We start from the raw sequence: 12,769 nt of genomic DNA, 5'->3' as shown, positions 1-12,769 counted from the left end.
TAACAAAGGGAAAAAATAATCTTTCTGTTGTCTGCTTATACAAATGTCAGTAGAGAGTTAGGGACAAAGCTGGAAAAGAGATGATGGATGTTAACCCTGTAGCTAGGGAGTGGAGGGCAACACAGCTTTCTAAAAGAGCCCAGTTGGATTTTTCTCTTTGGCTACTCTAAGATGCTCCGAGACTCACTTGGTAATGAATTAATACACCATTTTGTCCTGTATATCCCATCACAACACCAAAACCAATTTGTTTTTAATGTAATTCTAAAAAGTATCTAAATGCCAATATTAAGTATCATTAAAACATGCACTCAAATATGGCAGACTTTTTCCAGAATATGCATTACTACCTGGGAGCAAGAGCCTGGGTTATGATTATACTCCCATGAAAATGTAAAAATGACCAAAAAGAGATAAAATCTACAACAATTATTAATAGTAATTTCTACATATTTAGGAATTGTTTGAAAAGAAACAAAGAAAACATTGTGCTAATGAGTGAATTCGTGACTCGCTTGAATACTATGTGCTGCTCTGATTCAGAACTAGGTAAGTGGTTATTTTATAAGGGGAGGAATAAACCCTTGTACTCCTACTAAAGGGTCCTAGGGATCCTAAAAGTTAATATGGCCTTAAAAAACATTGGACAAGTTTACAGAGAGAGCATTAGAATTACTAAGTACAAGTAACCATGCCTAGCTCTGGGGATGTTCAGCTGTATGCTTGCTCTGCACTTTCCCAATACCTACTTTCATTCACTGTGAGAAGAAACATTTGGCCTCACCCCCGGTGACCATCCTTGTGTTCTCACAGTGGCAAACCCTGCTATGGAGTTCCTCACTACTTTGAAGATAGACTGGAATAAAACAAGAATTTTAAAGCAGGCCAGCATAAGACAAACAAAATAAGCATAGAAGTAAATGAGAAAGTCTTATGCCAACTATCTAATTTCAGACTGAAATTTATGGAGTGAAAAGAGAAAATCAAGACAGATTTCACTGTGTAAAGCTATTGGTTGAACTACCAAAAAAAGCCCTCCAAACAAAAAAAAACACATTGAATTCTGGTGTATAAAAAAACAACTTTAGCTCTGAGGTTGTTGGGTGTAAGCCATGTACATTTTATAAATGAAAAACATCACACAATATCGATAATGCACATATATATAGCTATATATATATATATATATCATATTTAGGTTAAAAAGCCCTCAAACAAGCAAATAACAAACCGAACACAAAAAGCCAGCAAAGGAAATATGATGAATTTCTTTAGTTTTTAGATCCTTCCCTTCTTGACTTTAGAAATATTCTTTATAATTCATTTTCTAGTTACATTGAGATTGTTCAAGCCAACAAAACCAAACAAAAGGTAAGACTGGCAAATAAAGTAGCTTGGAGTACTAATATAAGAATTCCTGTTATATTTTTATGACTTTCAGCCAAGTCCAAAGATTAATGCTATACACACTGTTAGAATCAACTAGTACAAATTTAATTGCAAATGTACTTTTAGTGGAGAATATTTCAGCAGGCTTTAATATAGAACAAACAGTATTGAAAATTATTATCACAATGACTGCCAACAAAAAAAAAGATGTTTAAAGGTCCTGAAAAATATTCATAACTGTGAAGTGTCTGTGGGATTGGTTAAGACAGGGAGAGTGGCTTTTGTTGCTTTTGAGGAGTAGAAAGCCATTAATCCTCCACAGAGCCTAAAGCAGATAGAATTGTAGAGGCAGTATATTTACCATGAGAGAGGGTATTTAAATTTTAAGGTAAATTTAGTTTTTCACATTAAACTGTTTTGGTTCTGAGCATCATCTGTAGTTTAGCTGGTGGTCAGCCTTGGTCAAGCCCCTTAGGGTTGACATTCTGTATTGATCTTCCTGAGGGACTTCCTGTTCTATAGGACGAATTGCTGTTTAAACAATAAATACCTTAAAAAATACATTCCCTACCATGAGGGAAGAATGATTAAAACTAAAAAACTCAACAGCTATTGTTGGAATTTGAAAGCATTCGTTGCTATGGCTGTAATTAAAGTCCTGAACAACAATCAAGCTTTTAGGCCAACGCATGCCATCTATAAAAAAAACAACAAGCAATTTATTCCAAAAACATTGTCTTCAGCACATTTTGTTGTTTATCACAACAAATACTGATGTAAATGCTGTGTTGATTTTCTTAATTATATTTCCACCAATATACCAGACAACATTCTTTCAGAATATTAATTGCTTTATGCAAATTAGGGAAGGGGTTTAGAAATAACTTTGTTGCTTCAAACCATTAATTTGTTCTGTGGTGTAATGAGATCCAGTTTCAGCTGATTTGGGGATGATAATCCTAGTTACTATCATCATTAATAGATTCTTCAGAAGGGACTGAAGTTTGTAGTTCGTGGTTCACAAGGTTTTTATTTTCAGATTTTCATATGGACCTTAGTCAAGAAATGCTTAAAGGTTCCAGTCATAACCAATTCTCATTCTTGCTTTCAGGCTTTTAGCAGTTCTGTACCCACAGGACTTGTTCTGTCTTGCTTGTCACTCCGTTTGCCATTCACACCATACACCAAGACAGGTGACAAAAACATAGTCTAGGGAACAGTTCTTTTGCTGTCTGTGAAACAGTTTTTATTCAATCACTGGGGCTTTCTGTAGGCATTCATCTAGTAGGTTTATGGTCTGGGATTCATTTAGCCCATCAAATTCATGATGAGAGGAGATTTTTATGGGTCCACTGCCATGCCTGTTCCCAGACCAAAGTATTCCTAAATGGCTTTAAATTAGACATCAGCAGAAAATTATGGATTTTCTGTCCTTGAGCAGATTCTTTGCTAGGATTATTTTTGGGATACTCCTGGCTGAATAGAGTTACTTTTGCCCTTCGTACTGTTCCTTCAATCTAAGAGTGAAAAAAAAAAAAAAAACCACAATAAAAAAGCAGAAAGAAGCATTTGCTAATCCTGATACTAGCACTAATAGTCCTAGAAATCCTGAAACTGTCTTTCTTTGGGCGTCTTTCTGTCAATAAAGGGCTAATAAAATATACATATATTGCATTTTGAAAACATTTTTCCCCAAAACTATTACAATAATGCTACAAAAATTATATAATTATAAAGATAGAAGTAGCAGTCTATTCTCACACCTCTTAGGTTAATCATTCCCAGTTCAAAGGTGTATAAACCTAGATGGATAATAATTTGTAGAGAAGTTGTTGCCAGTTTTATACTTCAACACGGTAATGATGTTTGTGTATAAGACTTGGTGGAAATTAAGTCTTTCTAATTAAACTTGGTTTGTTTGAATTACCCATATTACATATTAATGTAATCAGTTAAGAAATAAATCTACCAAGATGCTGAGAAAAAATTGGAGGAAGTAGAAAATCCTTCAAACAAGCTGCTGGGCAGCTGTTGTACCGCTTTCTGGAGACAGCGAGTTTGTGCAACGGTGACTAAAAACCAGAAAGGTCTACTGAAGCATGAGACAGAGACTTCTGTTTGGCTTTTAAAAATAGGCAAGGTTGGAGGGAGTACAGAAACCCTGACAGCTTACAGAAAAGCAGGAGCATGTTTTAAGGAAAAAGATCTCCAAGGACCTGGATGAAGTTTAGAAGTTGTTGTTGTATTGATGCTTAACATCCTTTGCCAAAGCAAGGACAAGGGGACAGTTGGGTTGTGTTTACACCGTAAACATTGGAACAGCTGAAAGGGTGGATTTATTAGCTCAGCCGTGAGCTGCTCACAGAGCTTTGTGTTCAGCATATTGTGTTGTGAGTTCAGCAGAACAGAGCACATTAATTGTCTGTGATGATAATGAACTCTTAGAGCAGGGCGAACAAGATGAGGGGAACCATGGGACAGACGGTAATGGTTTCATAAGCATGCTGCCATTTCCTGGGTCTGTATTATGTTTCACAAAGACAGTAAAAAACAAAGGGTTGTTTCCAAACAGTGAGTTTTCTAAACTGAATAAATCAGTTTAAACATAAGCCAGCTCTTTTGCTGTTACAATATAATAATAACAACAACCCTATTGGTCCCTCCTAAAATACAGTTGTAACATTTATAAACCTATTGTGACTCATATTGTGACTAATGCTTCCCACAGCATGAAGAGTACTGACAGTCAATTAAAATGCTGAAGGAGAAATTAACTGTAGAAGCAGATGAACACAACAGATGAAAGACATGTAATTATTATTTCTTATCAAGGAAATACTGCTTTAAACAAAATATATTAGAAGGAGCATCACTGAGATATTTACATGGAAGAAAAAATGTATAGGTTCCTTAAATGACTGACTTTTTATTTCTTAGAATTTCAAATAAGGCCTCCAACTGCTTGATTCCTCTTGGAAGCTAATTCTCTTTCAGCACTTAAGGAACAGATACCAGCAAAGTAATTGTCAGTATTTATTCAAGCAATACAGGGCTTAAATATCTCCCTTCTTCATGAAAATGTTTCCAAACTCTAAATTATAACAAGGAAGTAAATTTCATATAAAGTAGGTTCCTTCTACTTCTATATTTTAGTAAATAAGGAAACAGATGCATTTCAGTCCTTTCTTGGTTGCTATCATTTTCATCTGACGTTGGATGCACAGACCCAGATACCTGAGGCTGTTAAAGGACTATGCACTTCACCTGCCAGAGTAACATACCAAGATAAATTTTCAAAATTCTAAGATGTGGCACTTTACTGGTAAAACTTCTTCAACATAATTAATTATTATTAATTCTAATTAGTATTTAATGGATGGATTAGAAGCTTGTTTCTTTTCTATACCTTAGGCTCAATTTTTTGTTTTGTACAGTACATTACTGAAAGGGAGACACTGTTCTCTAAAATACTGCTTGTAAGACTGGCATTAGTACTAGAGGCCTAGCTAAATACATTTTATACTACAAATAGCCTTAGTCTTGCTAAAGAGCTCTTAGTGGCTTAAAAAAAATTACAATTTTAGGATGAGTATAAGTATCTAAGAATCAAGGATAATTGTTCTTAAAGTATTTGGTGCCTTAAGTGGGTTACATCACAGCATGCCTCATGTATCTTACTTGCGGGAGATTTTATGTTAGTAGGAATAGAAATGGAGATAGATAGTAATTTTAATTCCTGTGTCTTCCCTGTCTACCTTAATGTCTTTATGTATCAGTCTTGAAAATGTTTGTGATTAAATAAATGAGCTCTTACACTATGCACAGTTAAGAGATCTCGGTTTGTGTGCAGCTTTTCCAGTGCACTAAGGTCAGACTTCAAAAATTAATTATTTAAAGTCAGTATATTAAAAAATATCTGTCATCAAACTATCAGCAATTCCGCATTCATTTTCGTGGCCTTTGTTTCTGACTATCTCAAATAATACTCCATAATGCATGAGGGTTTAAAGGAACTCAGTTTTAAGCTTTTAACAGTCACATGCTCTAGGATTTTTAGACAAATACTCAAGTTAGACTTCATAACTTAATTACTGAAATAACTTATTTGAAGCATGACCTGAGCTTACTTCCATATATGAATTTTATATGAAAGGATTAAAACTGGCCTTTGGAAAGCAATCCTAGTTCTCTCATTAAGACACCATTCCTTTTCACTGACTGCTTTGATCTCCTAGTCTTTAAAACCATGCAGCTTTTTCTTTCTTTAATAGAGGTTTTGTACTGGATATGTATTTAAGAAAACAAGTTATATATTCAAATTCATACTTAACATTTAGTGAAAAACTTTAATCCATATAAGAAGACTAAATAACTAAATATGAATAAGGTAAAATAACTCAGAATAACAGTAAAAGATGAATAACAAATGCTGTGCTTCAAACAGTAAAAATGTTATTGTCAGCAAAGAACAAAATTTCTGAAAGAGTACAGAAAACCGTGTCTCAAGAAAAGCCTCTGGACATTTTCTAGGGTTATGTAGAATTACTTCTTAGGTATTTTCTGCCTCTGCTCAACTTTACAGTATTTCTTCTTCCTAACACTGTCGCATAGTTAGACACTCTCATCATCTCCACTTCAGCCATACCAAATGGTTTGCCAGCATCAGGGGTTAGTAAAACTGAGGTGTGCAGAAAACATTGGGTCTCTGTCCCAGGTGTCTACTTTCCCTACTCCCCTGCAAGCTGCTTGTTCCTATTAAGGAGCATCTAGAAAGGAGGAAAGATTCTGCAAGACTGATGAAGATAATGAGCCGGGTAAGTGAGGAAAGACAGTAAACTGCAAGAAGTACTACGTCCAGTCATGCTGAGGGAAGTAATGTCCAAGTGATTTGGAATGACAAAGTTTTGAGCCAGTGGGGTGGAAAAGAATTTCATAAAGTCTGACTGAAAAACAGTTAGTGGAATGCTAAGAAAAAACTAATTAGGGAAAAGGAAATGAATAGATGTGCCATGATTTTAACCTCACAAAGCATTCAAATGGGCTTCACCTGAATTCCCACTGAATAGTTATGTAGAGGAAATGAAAATTACTTTGGTGACTTACTGATGTGTGGAGTAAGTCAATATTCAAAGCAGAATGTGGACAAATTTCTTAATTTCTAAAAAGATACTTTTTCATTATGCTTTCCAAAACAAGAATGGAAATTAAAATAGGATCTAATCATATTTCAAATTACATGAATATGATATTCACAGAAGTGCAAAGGTTCTTAGCCATCATAGATTATTTATCTGCTGCGTGTTACTTTGCAGGCTGTAAGGCAGTATCTTTGACTATCACTAGCTCCCTGTTTTATGAACGACAGCATACCATTTGCTTGCTGTATTACATGAGTAGATTCAATGTTCTCCTCGTACCTCTAGAGACTTTGTGTGTGCAATATCAGCTCTTGCAGGTTGATAGCAGTGTCACATGTTCTTTTCCATTTTGTCATAGTGTCATACAAGCTGTTACGCAAGTTTTCCTGTCTCAGGCTTTTTAATACAGTACGTTTACTTTGTAATTCTAAGGTTGCTGATACACCAAAACGAACCTCAGAAGAGTTGACGGCATGAACAGTAGGCACAGGAAAGAAATTTTAAAAGTAACTGAGATTATTGGATTATAATATATAAATTTTTAGCACCTGAGTTTTTGCAAGACTTTTTTGCAAGACATTTTTGCAAAGTTAAGTTTCTTAAACCCCTTAAACTAAAAGCTGAAATATTATTTGCATTGCAGTTTGCTTTTCTCTTTGGATTTTGATGGGACATGGGATAGGTTGACATTCCTTTGTATCTGACTGTGTCAGACATTAAAGCCACAGTAAATCCTGTTGTACCAGGTTGCCTGTGAGAGTCACAAACTGGTTTGCCCTCCCAAACATGTCTGCACTGAGGTAGTTCAAAGAATAGGGAGAATGTTTCACTCTGGTAGAAACTTTGATCAATCATTTCAACTAAAATGTGATATTGTCTTGTTCTTTTCTAATATTGATAAACCAGACGGCTGATATGTGTCTGAGGTAAGTCATAAAGAGATGTCTCCATACCTCCATACCTCCAACCATGAGATACCACATTGCTTTCCTCTGCAAGACTGCAAACCGGGTAGACTGTTGGTTCTCTTATACAATTCTTGCTCTCATAAAGGTATAAATAAAATAGGAAAAAATTCAATTCAGTTCTTTTAGAGAAAAACGTCCTTGTCCCTAGTTTTGGTGAATGTGTGCCAGTGATGATTAGACATTGCTAATTGAAAATCTAATATGTATCTATTGCAAAGTCATCTTTTTGCTGTTATATTCATATTACAATTTCAATTTACCTATTATTTCGTATCTGACCCTGCTTTGACAGAAAGGTTGGGCTAGATGGACTAGGGCCTCCAGAGGACCCTTCCAAGCTGAATTACTCTGTGATTCTAAATTGTTACACATGTAACTGCAAGGATCCATACAATACACTCAGGGTTGCCCTGGGAAACAGGACCTGCCGGATTGTTGCAGTTGATGGGGTTTATCCCATTCTCACTGACTTTTGAATGAACTCATTTGTGAATATTGTTGTAAGTTTATAAAGACGCTTAAAAATGCTGTAATCATCCTTTATCTGCTTGTTTTATTTGAACTGATCCAGCACTGGCTGTCTTTAAATTGAGTTACAGAGAAAAATTAAACCCTGCTCAGTTCAGAGAATGTCATGTATGCAAGAATTCCTAGAGTTTCATCAAAAGTAAGCAGTCTGATGCCTTAAGATACTGATTTTTTTTTTTTTTTTTTTTTGTGGTGCATATTTTTGCAGGTTATTTATAGCACAGAGTTATTTGTAGTACAGACTCCAGAGTGTTTGAGAGAAGGTGCTATGTTGGATTTGCATGCAGGGAAAACTGACAGTGTCAGCCAGATTATCTACTGCTATAACAGATGCACATATATATTCTTTGGTAAGAGAAAGTGAGAAGGGTGCCAATTCTTCCATTCCACTGACCTTGTTCAGTGAGCCTGGTCTCTAGATTATGTTGTACCAATCATCATTCTCTTGGATCTGGTTGTAAATGTTATATGACGTAAAGACTTTGATGGAGCTTATTTCCCCTTCTGGGTATTTACACTTCAGTCTGTGGGCTAAATTTGGTGGCCTTTCTGTCTAAAAATTCTTTACACTGAATATGCAGTGTAGAGAGAGAGAGGGGAAAAACAAAACTATTCCAAGGGATGGTGTTACTAGATATTATTATTCCTTGGAAATTTTCCATGCAATTTTATAGTATCTTCAGCTAGCTAATGGAACAAAACTGACAATGTCTTATTATTTGACAAGATAATTATCCAGCATGTCGTAAACAAGGTTTTATGTAAAAACTTCGTATTTTCTTAAGAGGAACAGAAATAGACAATCCTGCTGCTTTCCTGAGCAAAGCATTCAAATTCTGTACACTTTAGATTATGCAATTTTCTGTCTTGATACTGAATTTAAATAATTAAATCCTGCCTCTTCTGGTTGTTTTGAAGACTCGTTGTGTCAAACTTTTGAATAGAGCTGCTGAACATATAGTTACCCTAGGGATTATTTTATCTTCATATATTCTGTGGCAAAGTAGGTACCTCTAAACTGTGCAAAATGGGTGTTGTGCAGTTTGATCCAGCATGAAGGCGTAGGATGCTGTTAAAATTTAGCACCACCTAATGCTTTTAAAAATATTTTAGACACATCATTATAGGACAGCTGTAGGATAATGTCTTCTAGGGTGGTTTATTTAGTACCAGTATAGCATAGCACCATATTGTAAAGAGCTTATCTGACAATTTTACAACAGCTATGTATCACATGTGTATTTTTTATAGAGATCACTCTTGTTTTCTATGCTTCAGGGGTAGCTTGTTTTCTGTTGTCTAAACTGGACATTTGTGGATTCAGTTGTTTCACATTTCCTGACATCGCTGCCTTTTTTGAGACTCTTCTGCTACAGAGAGTCTATTTGACTCTATACAGGTTTAAATCAGTTATGTCTCATCAGAATAGATAAGAGTGTTAAGGAACCTTGCTTTGCACAGTTGCAATTGTGGTAACAGGCAGTTTCCAAATGGAAAATGGTTAATTCCCCAAAAGTTACGTAGTTCTTGTATCTTAGTTCTGGAATCCTTCAGAGGATACTCATATGAATACATAAGACTTACTAGATACAGTCTTTGCAGAAATTGATACTTAAAATGTTGCATTATCTTGCACTATGCTGAGTGCTTTCTGAAGGATATTTTTTGTTGGTTTTTTTTATAGTAAAGTTCTAAGTGTGAGTAAAGGCAAAATATTCTTGTTGCAGTCTTAACTATTTTTGTTAAAATCTGAACAATTTCAATCTGCTTCTTAATTGTAGGACTAAAAAGCAGTAAATATTTAAGCTGGTTTTCAATAGGTGGCATGATGTATCTACCAACAATTGATAGTAGAAATAATGACCTGTTTAAAAATAACCAGATTGGTGGCTCTTACAGGTGAACCTAAACTTTCCAGTTATCCATGCAGTGTTTACAGGAAGAGTAAGAGGATTGCAAAATTCCTCAACCCCTTGATAGTCCCAAACTTATTCCCCAAGCCTGATCGCAATGGGGATCAGCTCTACTGTGTATGATAATTAGACAAGATTAGTGCTTTTTATTGACACTGCCAGCAAGGCGGTGGGTTTGGGTTTTTTAAACGAACTCTCCTAAAGAAATTTATCTGAATCTGATCTCCCGCTTTACATAGACATATGAATAGTTAGCTGTCATCACTACCTACATAGCTTTAAGATACCCAGTGTTAAAAAAAATACAGAACTATCTAATTATATATAAATGTCATGAAACTTGGAAGCAGCTGGATGATTTTCTTCATGTATATGCCTTCTCCCTTTTTTAACTCCTTTCTCCCTGCAAAGTCAGACTTTTTATTTGCTAATAAAAATTAAAAGTGCACTATGAAAATTATTTCAGCATCCTTTTAACCTATAGATGTAGCAGAGCCGTGATACATGTTGGAAATACAAGCTGAGTGTGCACTTTAGAGCAGCTCTTGAGCTGCTCACTGTGCTGCTCTCCAGGCACGCTTTGCTGCATCCTGCCTTCTGCATGGGAGGAAATCATGTGGTGCCCTGCTTTATTGTGCATTGGAGTTTACTCTCAAAGAAACAGTTGGAAAATAAGCCAGTACTATAATACTCCAGTCAGTCCCTCAGTGTGTGCAATGGGCAGGTTCAGGGCTGCAGGGCTCTCAGGTCTGCTTTTGAGGTGCCGCCAGGATGTGTGTCGTGAAGCCAAGGCTGCTGAGCTCACTGCAGAGCACCCATGCCCTGCAGAATTGGTGTATACCCAGAGAGCTGGCTGTACAACTCGGGGTCCCCCACAGTCCTCCCAGTGTTGTGAAGTGAAGCATAATGAATTACAGAAATGAACACAAAGCTGCTGAGAACATCTTTAATGCTGTGATTGATGATGCGATCGTATTTCCCAAATAATTTATGTAATTTCTTTGTCCTTTTCTCTTTCAACAAAACCAAGCTTAAAATGCTTCTGTACTTGGGCCCTGCTCTTCAGTTCTGTTGCATTCTCAGTGTTCTACTGTCACGTTCATCTGCATCAGACATGGTCATTTTAGCATTTTTGGTGTTATCAGGTTTTGTGAATGAGATACTTTCAAACTATTTTTTCCTCACTGAGGAGATGCTTTATAAAGATCCACTTCCTGTGTTCATGTACGATAAATTAAAGCCTGCTTCAGAAATGTTGTAAGCATTTAGGCATGTGAGTACTCTACCTAGTTGAATCCTTCTGATGAAGTCATTCATTTATCTATGTTATAAATTAAGGAAATAGCGAGGAACACATGGTACTGTAGTTTACACCAGAAAGTAGAGTGAAGGAAAAGATACAAATGGTGAACAAAGACAGGAGAGCAGGTATACAAAGACAAGCACCCAGTTGAGTGTAAGATTGCAGTCATGCTGATTATTTTCCTAGCATATTGCCTCTTCCTGGCTTGCAATTTTTTATGTACTCTTGATACCAGACATTGTAGGACATAGGCTCATAGGCTTTATGAGCCTTTTGAGTGCAATTCAGAACAATGGGCCTAATTTAGTTGCCCTAAATCACCCTCTAGAGAACCCTCTCTTTTCCGCTGAGGCATCTAGAGAGTTTTGTTTCATATTATTGGTATCGGGAATTAAACAGTGTGAATATTCCATATAATGTACTTCTATTCCTTTCCTGCTGTGTTTTCAGATAAGCCTGTAAAGCATCTGTCAAACTGAGGGCATTAACATTCCAGTAATAATTTGCTGAATAAGAATTCAAGGATACTGAAGTCCAAAAGATAATGCAATTCTAATTGCAGCATCTGTGATTTCTAACATTGATTTTTACCTTTGAAAAAGTCTGGGTTTGTGGATTTTTTTCCAGGTTTTTGTTTTTAGTCAAAGTCGAGAATACAAGATAGGGCTGAAGAAATGGTTTTTAGAATATTCCCACATATAAGGATTTACTGTTCTGTTTGTTTAACCAATAATACTAAGATAGAAAATACCAATAGTTAACTGTTAATAAGCATGCATTTTGTCTTCACTCATACACACAGCTTAATAAGCTGTAAGTAAGGCATTCTTGATATTTAATGCCTGCATTGTAGAGTATTTCAAGGTTAAAAATGCACAGTTCAAAGCCCAGTCTTTTTGTCTACCCACATAGAAGTTCAGTCTTACATATGAGGAATATGTTTCCTCTTCTCTGCATCAGCTACCCAAAGGACTGCTCCACCCCTTGTCCGAACACTGGCAGGCTCAGAGGTGACACCCTTCGCAGAAGTGTACTCTGCCCTTTTATGTAGAAAGACTCACAGAAGATTTTGGATCACTCTTGTTTCTCTGCAGGCTTTAAAAAGCACCTGAAGTCAACTGTTATAACATTTCTAAGATGTATTGTTTCCGTGATAAGCTTGTGTCTTTCCTATGAGTTATTCCAAAGGCTCAAATAATAAACATGCAAATGATATGTCAAGATAGGAACCAAATTAAGCTTTTTTTATCCTACCTTTAAGAAGTTTGAATTGGAAGTAGCCAGCTTTCAGATAATGGCACAATGCTGCAAAAGGATCCTGAGGTGTGGAAGGCTTTAAAATAAAAGAATTGCCAACACACGAGTATGTCTTCTCACATCTCAGTGACAGATTATTTCAGAGAACTCTAGCCCATTTCCTATTTCCTTTGCCCTTGGTCTGCTGAGTAATATTTACATTTTTCCCTAAACCAGCATATCTCCTCTCTAGACGGAAATTTCTGATAAATGTTTTCCGTTGAACTTCCTTCA

General features: G+C 36.0%; 1 protein-coding gene across 1 annotated transcript in view; it reads right to left on the bottom strand.

Annotated features, from left to right (window-relative positions):
• KLHL4 (kelch like family member 4) overlaps positions 1–12,567 on the bottom strand; it is an 88,564-nt gene extending 75,997 nt beyond the window's left edge. The window contains exon 1 of the mRNA XM_065689262.1: positions 12,494–12,567. The gene's annotated coding sequence lies outside the window, so the exon portion shown is untranslated. The remainder of the gene's footprint in view (positions 1–12,493) is intronic.
• Positions 12,568–12,769: the final 202 nt, after the last annotated feature.

Source organism: Lathamus discolor, chromosome 9, assembly GCF_037157495.1.
Source record: "Lathamus discolor isolate bLatDis1 chromosome 9, bLatDis1.hap1, whole genome shotgun sequence".
Classification (NCBI taxonomy): Eukaryota; Metazoa; Chordata; class Aves; order Psittaciformes; family Psittacidae; genus Lathamus; species Lathamus discolor.
Note: the sequence above shows the minus strand (reverse complement) of the source record. Positions and strands in the feature narration are given on the sequence as shown.